Genomic DNA, 20,884 nt, shown 5'->3' with positions numbered 1-20,884 from the left:
TCTTTCACAACACACTGCCACATCGTTAGATTCCGAGTGGCGAATGTGCTCTTTCCTTTTATTTCCTCACTGTCTTACTTTTTTTATTTGATCTTGATAGAGATCGTGGGTCACCCGACCAACAATTTCACCATATAGATTTCGGGCCCATAGATTTCAAATCACCATATACATTAATCAGGCGACCTCACAAATCTACCATCAGCAACCCTGATTCCTTCCTATTGTATTCTAATGTACCCGACTTACCAATCCACCGTTACGGGTACCTATGACCACAATGGATCAGGGAGCTAGCTGTGAAGAAAGGTAGACAAAATACAAAACCCAACTTTAAATACCTTTGATATTTCATAAAATGACCACGGACAACTGAGAAGTTTTAAAGGTTTTATCTAGAAATCAGTTTCTGAGAGCATTAGGCTTACAGTTAAAAGGCAATCGATAATCAAGATAACAAAAAGAACATAACCATACAAGAAGAGTGTAAGGGCAATCATTTAAGTTGTAAATAGTGCGACAGGGAACACGCTAAGTAGACTTAAAACTGAAACTCAAGAATAGACATCAATAAATGAGCAAACTTATTGCATGTACTAGAATTATACTATTGGGACGTACTTCATGGAAACGAGTGGAAAATTAGGAATCCTATACATCTATCGGAAGGGTGAGAAGTGGAACACGCTATAATTCTAATATTATTATTTCAAGAATAGAATTCAGGAGAAACTATGAACCACATCTAAATTCATAAACAGTATGGAGAGAATTGTGCTCTAAAAGGTAGGGTAACATAGGAACATGCTATGAAAAATGCAATGGTCATTCATATAGTAGATTGCGAAAAACATGGAAATTATAACATGTGCAAAGGTATGTCTTTATTGAAGCAAAGACAGAAAATAGAAAGGTGCAGTATAGAGTTCTCAGCCCTATCTATATATTTACCTAGAATGGTGTGAAAACCAACCCTGGCCACGGATCAGTCAAGGACAGGAAATACCCCAAGGAATAGCAGTCATCAATGGGACAGCAGGCGCAGAATGGACACCCCAGGACAGGACAGGAAACCCAGATTAGGATCAGGACAGGACCACCAAGGCACGACCAGCACCCGCAGTTTGGAAGCAACGCCTGCGCTCCACCCTCTCTGCAGCTATCAGTCAGAACCCCGATTGGGTTAGCGAACTCCCCAGCAAAGTGCTCCGCCAGCACTTAAGGTTTAGTAAAACCTTTAAAGTCTAAGATCAAATTCGGACAGAGTGCTCCGCAGCGCTCTGTATTCAGTCACCTATTGAGTGCGTTGGGTCAGTGACAGGTCAGCTATTCAGACAAGTCGGACAATTTCTCTAGCTGAACCTAGGCTAGATATACTGTTTTTGGGTCAGTGTACCACCCCCCAATGTTGCAAAGTGTCAGAATCCACAATTTCGATTGGTCCCAAAGTAGGCTAGGTTAACACACCAATCAGAACAGACTATTGTAAGCCCAAATTTACATTCTAGGGATCCGCCTAGCAGGATTGGGGTTCCCACGAAAAGTTTCACAGAATACAATGAAGAATTACAATTGTTACAAACGAAGAACAAATTCTGCTCCATCCTCCTAGGTCAGAGGTGGCTTTCGCAGGAGCATCTTGACTGTGGCTGCCAGCTGGCTGAGTTCCACTGCCCAAGGACATTTCTCCCTGGCTGCGCGACATGCGCAGAAGGGACCTTCAAGATGGTTCTCGGCTCATTCAGACCCCCCATTTATCGCGGTACATGAAAAGTAAGCGAAAACAAATTAAAACATAGAAATAAATGGATTTACTGCATATCATGATTTTGTACTTTAGGTTTCTTCACTGTAAAAATATACTATGCGGGTTTATATTAGTGCAATACACAATAACACGAGAGCATCTGCACGAGCTTCACCACGTTAATACATAAGCAGCCATCTTGTGGCTATTACGCATGCGCACCCTTTCCCTCCAGAATTACAACTACGTCACGTCATGTGAGTGTGACTAACGCATGCGCAGAAGCAATATTCCAAACGGCGGCCATTTTAAGGACACAGATTAATCGTATTAGTAGAACACATAGGCAAGCATCACTAAGATACACGCGCATTCAAAAATAAAGGAAAATTAGTACAACATACAATTTTGTTACCGGGTTATAACAGATTCGAGGTTCATGACTCAAGCAAGTCGCGTAATATGCGAAATCTTGCTCTATCAATCCCCTCTTTGATGATATTTACTATCATCACAAATAAAAATGGAACCAGATGCCAACTTTTCTCACACTTTATGCATCTCAATCTCTTCCACCAACCGATTCAATTTCTCTTTCACATCTTTGCTAGGGTGAGAATTTTTCACCTTTTTGTAGATTTGATTATTCATTTCTTCCAATTCAAGCTCATCCACACTCCGTTTCACACCCCTTCTATCCACCGTGTATTTCTTTGTGTTTTTGCGACATTTGCAACAGATGAATATGAGGAGAATGATGAGACCTATCACTCCAATTGGCATCAGCACTTTAAACAATAAACTTCTACCTAAATTAGCAAACCAATGACCTACATTGGAGAGACCATCAACAAGTCTCTTCCAGGCACTGTCAACCTCCAGTGGTTTGAGTTCCTTTTCCAAATTAGTAATGTTTTTCACATATCTTTTAATTTGTACACTTTTGTCCGGTATGTAAGTGCAACAATGTTGCGCCTTCAGCATCCGGCAGACTCCGCCCTCTTTTGCTAATAAGGTGTCAAGCGCAAGTCTGTTCTGCAAAACCATTGATCTGATCGCAACCATTTCAGTGTTGACCAGTAAGAATCCATGAGCTGTATCAGTAGACAGCACATCCACTATTGTGGACAATTTGCAAATTCTGTGTGTGTTCAGAACCACTCCCACTCCAGGTATCAGTGCACTAAAAATACTACCCATTATTTCACCTATGCTTTCTCTTCTACTACGCACTGAGCCATTAGTGTTTTCATTGCTTCCAGCAATTTCCTTCACATGGTATATTTTCGGGAAGACAATGCCAAAGTAGCAGCTTCCATACCAGTGATCCGGCAATTTGAAATAAGCCTTGTTTCCACATATATAATAAATTCCGGGAAACACAGGTTCTGACCCATTTTTGAAACCCCAACTTCCAATGACCTTGTAATTGTGATCACATTGACTGGAACCAATGAAAATGTTATTATAATAACTAGTCTTCTCGCGATGAAGACAAAGTTTCCCTTTCCTTTCGAAATCCAGCAACAAAGCAGGACCACTCCCACCATTTGAGGTGCCTTCCATGTTTTCAGCCCATTTAGGAGTTTTCTGTCTTTTGTCATTAGCTTTTCTTTGGAAACTCTCCCTTCTTTTCTCTGCCATGTTTAAAAATATTTTTTCTTGTTCATGTAATGAACAGGTCAAGTTATCTCTGTGTGCTTCATTTAAGTCTATAGTACCTATTGTCAGAAAGTATTCTCCCATATAACTTTTAACGTCACTTTTAGTATGTACAGGATTCAAATTTCCACGTATGGGAAGTTCAGAAAATATCACGTCTGAGTTAGAATAATAGTACTGTAACGGTTCTCTTTTGTAAAATAAACTAGCTAAAATGCTACAGGAAATTCCATAGGTCAAAGGTAGGTGATGATAAGTCACGCCTTCAGCTACAGAAGTAGGTAGCTTCATGCAGACATAGCAGTCTTCTATTTCCATAGTTTCTACATAGTGCACTAAAAGATTAGCGAAAACATTTAACTGTGTCTGGTTTCTAACTCCATGATAGTGTAGTCCTTCCTCATCTGATGCTTCTAAGTCTCGTTTTGTTTGTCTGAGTGCCTTTTCACGTCTTTCTACACTTTGTGTTGTCAGTTCTTCAGTGTCAGTAGTCACAGTCTGAGTAGGGTCAATATTAGTATTTTTTCTTACCATATAAGGAATGAAAACTGTTAGTCCTATCCAAATTATTATCACTATAACTATGCTACATATACATACTCGGCAGCATGTTTTGCAACAACTGCGTCTAGGCCTTCCATTCACGTTTGAATCAGACATTTTCGTTCAGAAGAAGATTTCTCAACCCCTCTATGTAACTTTGCACAGTTAGCTTACTCTGCGCAACTTCAGGTTAATTCGTCTTCTTCTTCTGTAGACTGATCAGCAATCGGTTCTCCGTCACTTTCATCAGTTATATCAAGATCCTCAAAATCTTCCAAAATTAAAAATGTCCATTCAGGATCTTGGTATTTTTCGTTCAGTCTTTTTATTCGATCACTCCTTCTTTTGGAGCTTTCTCCAGTTTGTTCTGCAATTCGAGGACTTTTCCTTCTTTCTGCAAGTTTTTCTTCTACTGTTTTTATTCTCAGTCTCAGTCTTTTAATGTATCTTGGTTAGATATGTTTCTTTTTCTTGAGTCTTTTAGTTGGCACTGTGATTTGGCTTTCTTCTAACGCTCTTTTATTCTCGTTTGTCTGTGGCACTTCCGCTTCTGTCTCTTCCCTTCCTGTCTGACTAGTCCCAGGTCTTGTATCTATTTCTTCTGCCTGGTTACTAAGCTGGCCTGGTTCAGGTGAATTTTGATTTTGGCTTTCGAGTGTCTCTGTTTCTGTGTCCTGAACACGTTCTTCTAATTCTATCTGATCCTGTTCAAGCACTTCGATCTCTTGATTTTCTTCTGCTCGAACTTTTGTACTAGTTCTAGTCTGTCCCTTTTCAATTTCAGGAGTTAGTGGAGGAGTATCGATCACTTGTTCTGTCCCTGTCTGACCTTCCTCTTCTTCCTCAGATTTGACGTGAATCTCAATGATCTGAGGGTCTTCGCCTGTGCCTATCTCTTCCTCTCTATTCCACTCTCTATCCTCTTGGGTTCGCTCTCTTGTTCTGATTGGGTCTTCAGTTAGGTCGATTATGGGTATCCAATCATCTTGGCTGGTGCTCGGCTGTTCGTCATCAGCTACTTCAGGACCGGCGTCTGCAGACCCCTCAGCTGGACAACCTTCAGCTCCAGGTTCCTCGTCTGGAACTACTTTCTGTGTATGGCTGGCATGGATCCACTTGGGAACGCCTGCACACTTCACTCCTGTCGTGGTCACCAGTATTATCTGGCGCTTTTCTCCCCACCTCGGTGCAAGGCAACTTGAACGAGTATGCTTCTTGATTCTAACCCAGTCACCAGGAACCAACTTGTGAACTGGAGTTGTCGGGTTGGCGACGGCGTCTTCCCCAATCTGGCGAGAGATAGAACGCACTTGGTCACCCAGTTGCTTGCAGTACTCAAGTACCAAATCATCAGTAATGCTTAACAGTTTGTATCCTGGTACCCATGCTTGTCTCATCACTCTTCCCATCAGGATCTCATGGGGGCTTAGGCCTGTTTTTCGGTCTGGAATACTTCTGAGTCCCATCAGTACAAGAGGCAAGGCAGTTATCCAGTTCATGCCAGTAGAGTCACACATTTTTGCTAATCTCGATTTTATAGTGCCATTTATTTGCTCTACTACTCCAGAAGCCTCTGGCCGATATGCACAGTGCAGCTTTTGAGTGATTCCAAATGCTTTACAGAGCTGATCGATTACCTCATTCTGAAAATGTTTTCCTCTATCTGATTCAATAGTGACTGGAACCCCGAACCTAGGTATTAGTTCTCGTAGTAACAATTTGGCTACGGTTATGGCATCATTCTGTGTGGCAGGGTAAACTTCCACCCCATTTTGAAAACAGGCAGACAATGACAAGGACATATCTTTTTCCCTCACAACGAGGCATGGTGATGAAGTCAATCTGTATTCTCACAAAGGGACCCCCTGATTTTCCAATTTTCCCCAGTTCAACTACTGTTCTTTTACCAGCGTTGAACTGCTGACATGTTAAGCACCTCTGGCAGAGTGATTCTGCTACCTTCCTGAACTTCGGATTATACCAGGTCTGCTGAAACACCAGAACCATGGCATCCCTACCAGTGTGTGAGTTTCCATGTATCAATCTGGCCATAGAGGCAAGCAGGTGTCTAGGTAACACAGGCATACCATTTGGGCCCACAATGACACCATCCTCACTTCTTGGTCGACAACCAAGTTTTCTCCACCTTTCTTGCTCTTTCAATGGCGTAGCATGTTGCCAATCTCTCACCTCATCCCAGGTAGGCACTTCTTCAAACACCATAAGTTGGCAGCTGTTTCCAATCCCTCCCAGTTTGATATTAATGGACATGCGATCTTTAGCACACTGTTTTGCCACTTGATCAGCAAAATCATTTCCCAAAGATACAGCGTCAAGGCCTTTTTTATGGGCAACACATTTGACCACTGCTAATTCTTTTGGTAATTGGATTGCTTCCAGTAAATTTTGTACAACCCTTCCATTCCGAATGGGGGTACCTGATGAAGTCAGGAATTCTCTTTGTAGGCATAATTGGCCAAAGTCATGCACAACCCCATAACAGTACTGACTGTCAGTATACACTGTTATTCTTTTGTCTTTTCCCAATTTGCAAGCTCTTATCAATGCTATCAATTCGGCTACTTGTGCAGACTTTACTCCAAATAAACATGATGCTTCTTTAATGCTGTCTAAAGAGACTACAGCATAAGCTGCGCTTAGGCCTACAAGTTCGTGTCTCATACATGAGCCATCCACAAAGAACTCCTCATCATGTACAGGCAAAGGTGTTTCCTTAATGTCTGGGCGGGGTTTAGTACTGAATTCTGTCAGGTCAATGCAGTCATGCTCGTTCTCTCCTTCATCTTCTACAATCATTGAGTCAGGGAGTAGGGTGGCTGGATTCAGGATATTACACCGAGTAATAACTACATTTGCAGCACCCACGAGAATCCTCTCGTATTTAGTCAGCCGACTAGGGGTGAGATACTGAGTCTTGGTTCGGGTCAGTAAAATTACAACTGCATGTGGAACATACACAGTTACAGGATGTCCCATTACAATGGATTCACTCTGCTCTAAGCTCGTGCAAGTGGCAGCTACCACTTTCAGACACCCAGGTAATCCAGCAGCCACTGGATCCAAAGTGGCAGAAAAATATGCCACTGGGCGCCTAATCAACCCATGCTCCTGGGTTAAGACTGACAATGCACAATTGTGTCGTGTGTCACAGAACAGGGCAAATTCCTTAGAATAGTCAGGCATACCTAAAGCAGGGGCTGTACACAGACAATCTCGTAATTTAGTAAATGCTGTTAAGCTTTCATCATCCCATTCAACTGGGTCCTTTGCTCCTTTCTTTGTCATTTTTATCAAAGGCTTTGCTAGGACTGCGAATCCCACAATCCATTGCCTGCAGTACCCTACAACCCCAAGGAACATTCTGATCTCTTTCTGAGTACGGGGTAACTGCATCTTTTGAATTATTCTGACTCTCTCTGAAGTGACTTTTCTGATGCCTTTTTCTATCTGGTGCCCCAGATATTTCACTGATTTTGAACAGAACTGCAATTTTTCAGGGGCCACTTTATGTCCCTTTTCACCTAGGTGATTCAGTAAGGCAATGGTATCAATCACACACTCTCTATGACTTTTAGACGCCACCAAGAGGTCGTCAATATACTGCACCAAAACAGAGTTTCCAGGTAAAACTAAGGATTCAAGGCACTTTTTCAGGATCTGATTAAAGATAGAGGGACTTTCGGTGTACCCTTGGGGGACCCTATTCCAAACGTACACGTGACTATTGAAAGCAAATGAGAAAAGAAATTTGCTGTCTGGATGCAATGGGATCGAAAAGAATGCATGACATAGGTCTATCACAGTGAACCACTCAGCATCCCAAGGAATCTGATACAGGATCACTGCGGGGTTCGGGACAATAGGACAGCAAGGAACAACAATCTTGTTTACCTTTCTCAGGTCCTGTACTACTCTGTACTTGCCACTAGGTTTCTTTATTCCAATTATGGGGGAATTACACGGGCTGCTCATCACTTCTTGTATGATGTTTGCTTCTAACAATTTCTGTATTTCAATGGCAACTCCTGCTCTCACTTCGGCACTCATTCTGTAAGGCTTGGTATTGGGGTAAACTGCATTTTCTTTCATGGCTATTTGTATGGGATCTACATTTGCCATTAATCCTACATCCTTTCCAGTAAAGTCCCATACTTCTGGTTTCACTGTCTGTTGAAGTTCTTCAGGTAAGTCTTGTATAGTCATTCGTTTAATTTCTGAGTCAGGTCTGATTAACATTAACTTGTAGATGCCATCTTTGTCTCGGGTCTGAATTTCAACGCCCTTTGGTGTGCAAAAGATAGTACAGTTCATTTTGCACAACAAATCACGTCCCAGTAGGTTTACTGGACTAGTGTCACAAACGACAAATCTATTCATTTCTTTAAAGTTCCCTATTGTAATCTCCATGGGCTCAGTAACTGGGGTACTAATCAATTGATTAGATACACCTACTACCTGGATTGCTTCTCCCGAGAAGGGTAGGTTTGGAACGTCCGCTGTTCTCACAGTAGAATGGGTAGCACCAGTGTCCAACAGAAAGGTGACATCATTTCCATCAACCTTTCCTTCAATGTATGGCCCTGACTGGTCTACCGGTAAGGAGGCGCCAAGTACACACTCCTCGTCCTCCCCTCTCAGGCCCCGTCAGTACTGGTCATCACAGAGAAAAGTGTCATTTAATAAATACTGCGAAGTTGCTGCATTTCTGTTCTCATTGCCTCCCCAGATTTCTATGTCGTCACCCTGCGGTGATTTTCCCCTAATATTCGTTTTTGGCGCTCAGGGCACTTGGATTGTTTTTACCTGCTGCTGGGTCTTTCTTGGTTTTTCATTCTGCATCTGTGGAATTAAATCAGGGGTTTGGGTATTATCATGCTGTAAATATGGACACTCGTCTCGCCAATGTCCAATTTCCCCGCACTGGTGGCAGGGGAATTTCTTTTTAGCTTCTTCTCTGCTCATTTTTACTTTGGGCTTTCCCCCACCCCCAGGGCCTTGATTTTGGGTACCCTTACTCAATTTACTTAATTGCTTTTCCTGCTGTTCTGCGAGCTTTACTTGTGCCCATATCACCTTTTCCTTGAATGCCTTTTTCTTATCTGCCATCTCGTCCTCACAGTATTTGGCATAGCGTAGGACCTCATCTATCTTTTTAGACTGCCAACATATTTTATTATCTTTAATCCACTGACAAATTTCGGGTCTTAAACCGTTTACAAACCTGTAAATGAAGTGTGTCATATCCTTCATCTCGATGTTATCTATGCCGCTGTATGTTTTAAACACCTGTAACAGTCTTTCATAAAATGAGTGCACAGTCTCGTCCCTTTCCTGCGTGGTTCTATCTATTTTTGTCCAATCAGTTTCCTTTGCGGGCACTTTTAGCTTCAAATGTTGAATTACTTGTTCATATTTTCTCATCACTTCTTTAGAGGGTTCCCCTGTTCTAGAGTCCCTCGGATACTCCTCACTAGGCCAAGCTATGGCTATCTTACACTCGGTCCATAAGTCTACCGGAACCACAATATCAAAGAACCCATCCAAATCTTTCCACAGGCATTTTTGAACCTTTACAAACCTTTCCACCTGCCTGCACCAGTCCACAGGCTTCTCTCGTAATTTTGGGAAATCATTTGTAAAGGACACAATATCCTGTCTGGACCATGGAACATGTACGTATTTTCCACCTGGCACTTCACGCATAGGACATAACTGTTCTGGTTTATCAGCTTCCTTTAGAACGAATTGAGGAGTCACTTGTTTAGATCTAGCCTCCTCTTTCTTTTTGGCCCACCTGGCTTTCCACCTGTCCACATCTCCCCATTTCTGTAATACTGTCAATAACTCTTTGACCTGTGCCTTCTTCCCTGACATGTTCAGGTTTTCCAGATCCTTGTCTGAGAAATCTGCTCTGTATGGTTTTTGCAAAGGTTTTGATTTCGAGATATCTATTCCCATACTAGCTGCAGTGTCAGTTAGTTTTTCATGGAGTACCCTGGCATTTCGAGTAAGGCTCTTGCAGATAAACAACAGCTCTTCTTCTGTGTAGGTATTTAATCGATCTAATCCTACATTTCCTGCCATAAGTTCTTCTATTTCTACTCTCAGTTTGTAGAGATCTAGAGGTTTCGACTGAAGAGTTTGTTTTTCTAATTCTTGACTCCATCTCTCAATTTCTTCAGGAGTTACTACCGTGACACTCTTAGTACCCGAAGTTAATTCCATTTGAATCTCCCTCGTATTGAAAGGATTATGTCTTTTCTGCATCCTTTTTCCTGGTTCCCTAATGGGCAGATCCATTAGTGAAACTTCAGACTCACATTCACTTGTTAAGTCATCTACAATTAAGGGCTCTGATCTCGGTTGGGCTACAACTGGGGTAATAACTGGAGTTCTTGGACTTCCCTGTCGATCCCCATACAATGGAACCACTGGTCCAATAGTAACCGGGATTGTTAAAGACTCAGGACTTGCATTTAACTGAGAAATCCTCTGAATTATTTCAGCTCTCTGCTTAACTAGTGCCTCTCGTTCTCTGTCCTCCAATATCCTTTCGACTGAATTGTCATGTAATACTTGTGGGGTTAAAGTTGGAGCACAACTCGGGGCAGTGGGAGGTGTCTCTCTGGGTCCTTCACCATAACTAGGTCTTGGGGGCAAAGTACCTGTGCCTAGGGATCTTGGTTCTTCCTCATATGGAGGGTTTAGGAACGGCATTCCTGAACTGGATGGTCTTGCCTCACCTTCATAGGGAGATCTAGAGCAAAAGTCTCTTTCACGGGAGTATCTTGCGTCCCCACTAGCTGGCATTCTTGGATAAATATCCCTTGCATCTACGGGACCTAAACTCTCGGTATAGGGAGGTATGAAGCAACCCCCTCCCACACTGGCAGCTCTGGCCTCTTCCTGGAGAGGAGGTCTTCGAGAATTATCCCCCTCACTGGAAGGTCTATTTCTTTCATTGTAAGGAGGCGGACTTCTCATAAACAGGTCATCTAATAATTCATCATCTGACTCTCCAATAGGCACCCAATGTTTGCATTTTTCTGTCTTCTTTCCCCCCCCAGGAGGACCACCCACTGGCATCATTGGAAACAGTCCTTCTACTATCATATTCTGTCTCCACTGTTTCATCTTTTTGTCACGGGTCTCTTGTTTTAGTTTCGGATAAAATTTAGTCAACCCTTTATCCATCCGGGGCTTATCCCTTTCAAAAGCTTTGATTTCCCATTCCTCTAGTGCTTCGTATTGTGTTAGTCTAGGTCTGGGATGTAAGTCATTCATTCTGGTTCTCAAATTAAATAGAATTCTGCCATTAAATGTACCTTCTAACGGAAAAGCCAATACTCCGTCATCTTTCGTGTACTCCACCCAATTTTCCAACCATACACACGAGTGGTACCCTTTATCAAACATCATGAAAGATGCGGGAGTATTCGGTGGCGGAATGACAACACCTTCTCTGGTTCTAATCGGTTTATCCTTTTTGAAATAATTCTTTACTTTGTTTACAAGAGATAATTTTCTCTTGTTTCCGTACATAATGTCAGTTTTATGACCTTTCCACTGATCGTTCTCAAACCCTAATTGTCGCGGATCAGGTCTAGTATGAGGTCTGTACGAATGCCACATACGATTTCTGCGAGTGACTCTGTTTACAAAATCACCCCAATCCAAGTGCGTCTCTTATTTTCGTGCGACCAATGAAATGCACGAATTCAAATAATCTCGACCAATGGGTGCGCGGCCTTTCGTGAGACAGGTTCTCACGCTTCGGCACTCACCCCTCCTTTACAATTCCAGCTCCGCTACACATCCGCTGCGTCTACCAATCCCAGCGCGGCACGGAGTGACATCAGAGCAGCCTCGCAACTGACTCCCTCCTTCACAAGGTAACGGAAACTTTATTTCTTTCTAAAGTGCTAGTGCTTGGTTATTTAACAACGAATACACATTCGCCACTGTACTCAAGTGTCTAGACAGAAAAGATTTGTTTCACTGCAAGTAAACTACTTCCATTTACTTTTCACACACTACGGATAGATCTCTTCTTCCTACCCTTCACTCAAGCATTAGGGAACCCGTTACTTCCTTAGACTCATCCACTTTTCTGGGATATATTCAAGTCCAAGGTTTCACCAGCGAACCCCTTTGCTATCACTCAAGCTCCGACGAACCTGCTACTCCTTCCACTGTGACTCTTACTAGGTTATATCACGAGAGAAGTTTTGCCAATGATCTCGTAGCAATCATTTATTCAAACATATATTCAGAAAAACCCTAGTTAGTGCTTCCAGTTCTACCTAACCTGCACTAACCTTCCTGGAGTAAGTGACCTGAAAGCAAGTGGATTCTCTTCACCACTCGCTATTAAATTCCCCGGGGATTCCCAACAAACATGTAACAGTAACTTTACGAGTGGGTTAATACATATATCAGTACAATAATAAGAAAAACAATTTAAAACATTTCATAATTTTTCAAAGCAAACATTTCACGTGGGTGATCAATCCACGAAAACGTTTATTTTTAGCAGCAATAAAATGTTATAAAAAACTTAGCAGCATCCAACCTATCTAGCTTAACTAGTCCTACCTAACTTTAACTAGTCCCTAACCATTACCTCTGCTACCAGAAAATTACTGATAGAGATCGTGGGTCACCCGACCAACAATTTCACCATATAGATTTCGGGCCCATAGATTTCAAATCACCATATACATTAATCAGGCGACCTCACAAATCTACCATCAGCAACCCTGATTCCTTCCTATTGTATTCTAATGTACCCGACTTACCAATCCACCGTTACGGGTACCTATGACCACAATGGATCAGGGAGCTAGCTGTGAAGAAAGGTAGACAAAATACAAAACCCAACTTTAAATACCTTTGATATTTCATAAAATGACCACGGACAACTGAGAAGTTTTAAAGGTTTTATCTAGAAATCAGTTTCTGAGAGCATTAGGCTTACAGTTAAAAGGCAATCGATAATCAAGATAACAAAAAGAACATAACCATACAAGAAGAGTGTAAGGGCAATTATTTAAGTTGTAAATAGTGCGACAGGGAACACGCTAAGTAGACTTAAAACTGAAACTCAAGAATAGACATCAATAAATGAGCAAACTTATTGCATGTACTAGAATTATACTATTGGGACGTACTTCATGGAAACGAGTGGAAAATTAGGAATCCTATACATCTATCGGAAGGGTGAGAAGTGGAACACGCTATAATTCTAATATTATTATTTCAAGAATAGAATTCAGGAGAAACTATGAACCACATCTAAATTCATAAACAGTATGGAGAGAATTGTGCTCTAAAAGGTAGGGTAACATAGGAACATGCTATGAAAAATGCAATGGTCATTCATATAGTAGATTGCGAAAAACATGGAAATTATAACATGTGCAAAGGTATGTCTTTATTGAAGCAAAGACAGAAAATAGAAAGGTGCAGTATAGAGTTCTCAGCCCTATCTATATATTTACCTAGAATGGTGTGAAAACCAACCCTGGCCACGGATCAGTCAAGGACAGGAAATACCCCAAGGAATAGCAGTCATCAATGGGACAGCAGGCGCAGAATGGACACCCCAGGACAGGACAGGAAACCCAGATTAGGATCAGGACAGGACCACCAAGGCACGACCAGCACCCGCAGTTTGGAAGCAACGCCTGCGCTCCACCCTCTCTGCAGCTATCAGTCAGAACCCCGATTGGGTTAGCGAACTCCCCAGCAAAGTGCTCCGCCAGCACTTAAGGTTTAGTAAAACCTTTAAAGTCTAAGGTCAAATTCGGACAGAGTGCTCCGCAGCGCTCTGTATTCAGTCACCTATTGAGTGCGTTGGGTCAGTGACAGGTCAGCTATTCAGACAAGTCGGACAATTTCTCTAGCTGAACCTAGGCTAGATATACTGTTTTGGGGTCAGTGTACCACCCCCCAATGTTGCAAAGTGTCAGAATCCACAATTTCGATTGGTCCCAAAGTAGGCTAGGTTAACACACCAATCAGAACAGACTATTGTAAGCCCAAATTTACATTCTAGGGATCCGCCTAGCAGGATTGGGTTTCCCACGAAAAGTTTCACAGATTACAATGAAGAATTACAATTGTTACAAACGAAGAACAAATTCTGCTCCATCCTCCTAGGTCAGAGGTGGCTTTCGCAGGAGCATCTTGACTGTGGCTGCCAGCTGGCTGAGTTCCACTGCTCAAGGACATTTCTCCCTGGCTGCGCGACATGCGCAGAAGGGACCTTCAAGATGGTTCTCGGCTCATTCAGACCCCCCATTTATCGCGGTACATGAAAAGTAAGCGAAAACAAATTAAAACATAGAACTAAATGAATTTACTGCATATCATGATTTTGTACTTTAGGTTTCTTCACTGTAAAAATATACTATGCGGGTTTATATTAGTGTAATACACAATAACACGAGAGCATCTGCACGAGCTTCACCACGTTAATACATAAGCAGCCATCTTGTGGCTATTACGCATGCGCACCCTTTCCCTCCAGAATTACAACTACGTCACGTCACGTGAGTGTGACTAACGCGTGCGCAGAAGCAATATTCCAAACGGCGGCCATTTTAAGGACACAGATTAATCGTATTAGTAAAACACATAGGCAAGCATCACTAAGATACACGCGCATTAAAAAATAAAGGAAAATTAGTACAACATACAATTTTGTTACCGGGTTATAACAGATTTGAGGTTCATGACTCAAGCAAGACGCGTAATATGCGAAATCTTGCTCTATCAATCTTTTATCACAAAATGACCATAAAGGGGTAGTAAAGGAGCGCACGGAAGGCTTCAAATGCAACTAGGGTGATCAACCGTCTGTTAATTTCACAGACCGCCCGTTATTTAGTATGATGTCAGTAAGGCGTCCGTAATTTGGGATCCCCTTTTAATCTGTAGACTGAGGCTATCTACAGCAACCCCTCCGGACCTCGTAGACTGTGCACTAGCCCATTGTCATTCTGAGACTGCAGACAATTATTACAAATAGAATGACAATGGGCCCTATTATAGTGACAGCATGTGGTGTGCCTTCTCCTGCACAAATCTTTATTGCAGAAAGATGTTGCTTTACAAAGCTGCGCACATACTGAAAAACTGTGAAGTGATCGATTGTCTCAACCTTATATAAACTTATTTTGACTTGTACTTTTTTTGGTTTATTTACTTATATACTATTGTGCGACCTCCTCTGATAGGTCTGTACAACGTATGTTTTGTCACAAATTCTTGTCCTGAATTTTGACCTTCTGTCCTGAATTTTTGTTCTGAATTTTGACCCTTTGCCCTGAATTTTTACACTGACCGTCTTGAATTTGCACCCATGCCAGTTGGTCACCCTAAATGCAACACATGCTGTACTTGTGCTGCAGCTCTCGTAATAACTTCCTGGGCGGTTGTATTATTGGACTTCTGTATACACAGTGGATAATGTGCTGCATGAATGGCTAAACACTTGTAAGATCCCAAAGGGGGAAACCTATTGGCTATGCCAGTGCTTGGTAATGCACTTCTACCGCTGATTTAAAGACATATTTTGTATCGCTTCCGGGCTTTGCAGGCTCTTAAAACAACAAATAGCCGGTATTTTCTCCTTGGAAATCCTCCGAATTGCATTAAAGTAAACTCCAACCTACACGGACAACAATTTGCATCTACATAGGCATATTGTAAGATTCAGCTGCCTCAAATCAAATGATCGAACCGAAAACTTGGCAGGTAAAGCCGCAGCATATTCATTGTTCTGAACTGTGTGCCGATACAACCAATCTCACAGAATAAAGTTTGGGGACAGCTTTGCCTGACTCTCGCATGGCGCCTCGTAGGGATCTAGACCTGTGGTATAATATAAAGAGAAGGGCGGAGCCAACTCGCCGTCTTTTCTTTTTTGTGTCCTTCCTTTATTTTTATAGGTCTTCTCTCAATTCAGGATTGCTGTAATCTGTAGACCTAGGTCCGCTGTACAGTGACGACAAGGAAAGGAGGTGGAGTTTCGTACTAAAATAATGACAACAATAACACGTTACTCATTTCGTTTCATTTTGTATCCGGTGTGGATGGTTGGTGCACCGGTTTCACTTTAGTGTAATAGGTTTACCGGCTGGAGTACAGCTAAACACTATAACTGAAAGCGAAAGGTAAGGGTTGTTTCTCTATCGGAGTTTTTCTGCTGTTAAGGCAGATTTCACTGGTTATTAGCTGTTGTCGGATTAGTTTTGTGCTCAAAGGAAACGCATTTACCCCGGTGTCCTTGTGGTAGAGAACCTAAATATGAGTTACATGAGATCATGGAATTGAAAGGTGGGATGAGGAGATAGGCTAGATGATGGTAGATCATGTTTAAGACCCGCCAACATCCAAAACGAAACTCACTGGACAGGAGGGAAACAGGAAGGAATATGGGACCTTGAGCCCATTGGCTCTCCTGCCACGAGCCACGAATATGCTTTTGGGAGGGCATGGTCATCTCGTTTGGAGGTTGGGGGGAGGGGAGGGGTACAAGTCACTGCCCATAAGCCACTCCTGCCCCCTTAAAACAAACCAAGGCTTCAAAGACTGCTGCCGATGTGCAGGACATCACCTGTGCTCACCTTCCACATTAGGCTTCTCCAACTAGTAGAGTAGCTTATGAGGTACTTGTAGCTCTCCAGCTGCCTGTCAGTAGCTCTGCTGAATCCAGCTAAGCCTGTTAAATGTTTGATTTTTGCTTGGTTCAATTATTATACGTATATAAAATTTGCTAACCGTGTACAACATTTGAAAACCGTATATGTTAGACGAATGTGTGTTTGTTCTCAGAACTCATAAACTGATGTTTGGAGAAAAATGGATGAAGTATTCTTAAAGCTATTATTTTAGTGATAAAATCATGCTATGTGGTGGGGGCATATCAGACCCTCCAGGATTTTGCAATTTGTAAAAAACTCGCAATATTTACAAAAGCCTTTTCAAAATATTTGTCTTTAAAAAGACTAAGCATTTTAGATCACAGCCTACCAGACAGCTTCTAGTTTGCCAAAGACATCATGGGGATATTCAGAAAGTTTATTTAGGAATGCATTCCACCCGTTGCTTACCATTGGATTTATGGTTTGTAACGCACATTTTCTGGCTTTTTATTTGCTGCCTTTATTTACTTTAGGCTCTCCAGTTCGAGTTTTTCCATTCCATTGCCCAAACCTTTGCTTACTGTACTTCCACAAACTTGCTTTCTGTAAACAGGCCTTTAAATCGTGTTCTTGTCCCATTCGCTGTGCATTCAAAGACAGAGGTCTAATGTCAGGCTGTGTCTTCCCAGGAGCTTAATGTTTATTTTTCTTTCTCTGACTTCTAAGTGAGAGGTTTTATGTGACAGTCATGCAGACTAGTGGGGGTCTGCTTGAGGAAGGCGCTACAGATGTTTTTTTTTCCTAGTGCACAACAACATTTAAATGTCTGTACATTAACTGTGCTGACGATCAAATCAATACATTGGGTGATAACATTTCAGACACATCATTTATGTACTGTATACTTTTATCACTTAAACTATATGTGATTGCATATGAAATGATCATCTCAATTGAAGATGTGTTGTCTGTAATGGCAGTATGCTACAATACCTTGTATACTCCACAATACCATACCCCACTCCACTGCACTCTACTCTGCACCACTCCAGTGCACTCTACTCTGCACCATTTCACACTATGCCAATCCACTCCACACTGTCACTGCACTCTTCTGTGAACCACTCCACTATACTCTCTGCTCAACACCACTCCATTCTACACCAATGTACTCTACCCCATACTACTCTACAATGCACCACTGCACTCTGCTCTACCCCATACTAATCTACTATGCACTATTGGACTCTGCACCACTCTACTCTATGCCACCCTACTCTGCAATACAGCACTCTATGCCACTTTACTCCAAACCAATGCACGCTACGCCATTCTATTCTGCACCAAATCACTCTATGCCACTATACTCTATGCCACTGCACTCTACACCACTCTATTATACTCTGCCCACTGCACTCTATGCCACACTACTCTGCGCCACTGCACTCTGTGTCACTCTTCCCTGCGCCACTGCACTCCATACCACTTTACAATAGACCACTGCACTTTACGACAATGTACTCTTAACCATTGCACTTTCTGACATTCTACTTTATGCAACTCTAAGCTACTGAACTATACGTCACAGAACATCAGCTCCACTGCACTCTACACCACTCTAATCTACTCTTCACACTGCAGCCTACAACACTCTATACCACTGTACTCTATGCCACTTCTCTCCACTCTGAAACAATCTACTCTCCCACTACAGTCTGCACCACTCTATTGCACTCCGCACCTCTCCACATCACGCCACACCACGCCAAGCCATTGCACATTACACCACTTTGCTCAAAACCAATACACTCTACGCCACTGCACTCTATACCAATCTGCTCTGCACCACTGCACAGTACGCCACTATACTTTACGACACTGCACTCTATGCCACTCTCCACTATTACACTCCGTCACTTTACTCTGCATCACTCTATGCCACTGTACTCTACACCAATGCACTCTACAACACTCTAGTCATCACCATTGCACTCTATGCCACTACTCTATACCACTCCACTCTACCCTTCACCACTCTACTCTGCACCACTCTACTCACACCACTTCAATCTACTCTACTTTACGCCACTGCACTATATACCCCTCTCCACTCTGTGCCACTCCACTATATTTTATCTATTTTAAACACCGTATGGCTTAGAAACCATACCATGCTTTTACAGTATTATTTCGTAATACTCCTTTTACTGTAAGCACTTTACTTTATAACAAGTATTGCAATTGTGGCAACTCACTTCTCATGCATGAGAAAGAAGACTGTTTAATAAATAACCTCTTTTATTGAAAACGCCCGTCTCTCTATTTCTCTGCGCTTCTGGTGAAACTAAGCATGCACGATTGACTGAGTGAAATAGTTATCTATTGTTTCCGCGACTCTGGAGATCTACTCCTTATTCTGGAGGGAGCAACGTTGTCATGTTTATGCGGTTGTCAGAAACTAATCCCTTCTTGTCTATTCAGGAAAGTTAACACCTTCTTGTTTACTCGAGAACGTTTCTAGTGACCTCTGAGCTAGCTGGCATACATAATTAATTAGGTAGACCAGGAGCCACATGGCCGGTTCTAGCCGGCTATACACCACATCCTGACATTGAAAAAATGTCAAGCGGAGAACTTTTAGTTCAGCTAAAACAATTAATTAAAATACATAGACAATTGGTCCAATATGTAATGCGGACTTTAACAGTCCAACCAGCAATAAGAATTCCACAGCACACCCCTCACCAGGGGAACACAAATAAAATTACACCACAGACTATACAATCAGTCATTGGCAAATTACCCGTAAAACGGGAACAAATTCCGTTCTGGTTAGCTCAAGAAATTACTCAGATAGAGGCAGTATTTCCTGATACTACACCTCATGACAAACACAGAATTCTGACAATCTGTCTTCCAATGGGGATCGCACCACATGTGGAGGACTGTGACACTTGGGTCACAGTCTTTGCTTCGATTTTTTTATTTTATTTTTTTATGTTTTAAGACCTTTATTGTTTGAAGTACACAGCTTTCGGCTTACAACCCGTTCGGGCCAGCCGCGTATGGTTGAAACTCTATCTCATGTATTAAATGAACACAGCCACAAGGCCGACAACCCTGGGGTCCGGCGGCGTATGGGAGATTGAATTAGAAATTCACAATCATGCAAACATTCGGCAATGCAATAAAGCGAAAAAGAAAAAAACTAGTGTAGATCCGCAGGTCTTTTTTTTACCTTTTGTTAATATGCAAACTCATAAACACAAAGCTATGTTAGCGCTCAGCGATGTCAGTTTGTGAGCCGTGGCCCGCTGTAACACTTGTAAGTCACATGGAAGGATGACAGACTAGATCACTCTCTAGGAGGGCGCGGGATGGCATAAAGTGGGGATGAGGCTGCATAGCTTCTTGAGCGTGTTGGTTATCGGGTGATTATACAGCGTATCCGACCTGATGGGGGTGTCTGGTGTCCGTAGTTGTGTTCGGGTAGGATCACCTCGACCCTGGCAGTTGCCCTCAAAGGCCCCATGTTGTAGCGTGTATGCAAAGCAATGTTAAAGGGTTTGGTCCAGAGGAAGGCGGGACCAGTAGGTCAAGAACGTTCATAACAGTAACTTGGGAAATACAAATGAAAGGGAGGAGGGGAGTGGGACGGAAGTAGCCATGTGTTAGGGGGAGTGGTGTGGTGTCAGTGTGTCAGTTGCTATTCAGCGGGCGGGGTAGCTCGGGAGGCGCAGCAGGGGGCCCGTCCGCGTGTCAAGCACGTAAGTGAATGTTTCCAGCGTGAAGGTATGTCAGTTGTAGCAGGATAGTGTTGGTCATAAGGTAGTCGGTGGTAGGACCCCTGGCTATGGTATAGTGCGTGGGGGCGTGGGTGCGGAAGAGGCAATACACCCGTCACTGCGAGACAGCCGGGTACGTAGCATACAGTAGCCAAGACCCGGGAGCCATGGAGGCAGCGAGCAGTGCAGCATAGGCTACATTACGATATCGCGGCAGGACTGGAGAGTGCGGAAATGGAAAAGGGGGAATTTGCCAGGTGCAATCACGTTTCGTGTCGCCAATCACAGTGTGGGGAAGTGGAGGTAGCCTACACCTCATCACGTGATCCCCTGCTCTACACATTTCTGTCGGAAGGATTGGAGGATAGTGTCCCAGTGTTGTGCAATCGGAAATTCACAGTATTTGCTTCGATATACACAAAAACACATGGTGTTCCGTTTATGGCGGTTATACCAGACGTACTAATACAGATTCA

The 20,884-nt window shown here is 42.7% G+C and overlaps 1 protein-coding gene across 2 annotated transcripts in view; it reads left to right on the top strand.

The window, feature by feature from the left end:
* Positions 1–15,942: 15,942 nt before the first annotated feature.
* Positions 15,943–20,884, top strand: part of RCBTB2 (RCC1 and BTB domain containing protein 2) — a 374,196-nt gene continuing 369,254 nt past the window's right edge. Inside the window, exon 1 of one of the 2 annotated variants that reach the window (XM_078657335.1) lies at positions 15,943–16,152. The gene's annotated coding sequence lies outside the window, so the exon portion shown is untranslated. The remainder of the gene's footprint in view (positions 16,153–20,884) is intronic. The other variant, XM_078657336.1, reaches the window with a different exon arrangement.

Source organism: Lissotriton helveticus, chromosome 8, assembly GCF_964261635.1.
Source record: "Lissotriton helveticus chromosome 8, aLisHel1.1, whole genome shotgun sequence".
NCBI lineage: Eukaryota > Metazoa > Chordata > Amphibia > Caudata > Salamandridae > Lissotriton > Lissotriton helveticus.
This window is presented reverse-complemented; position numbering and strand designations above follow the sequence as displayed.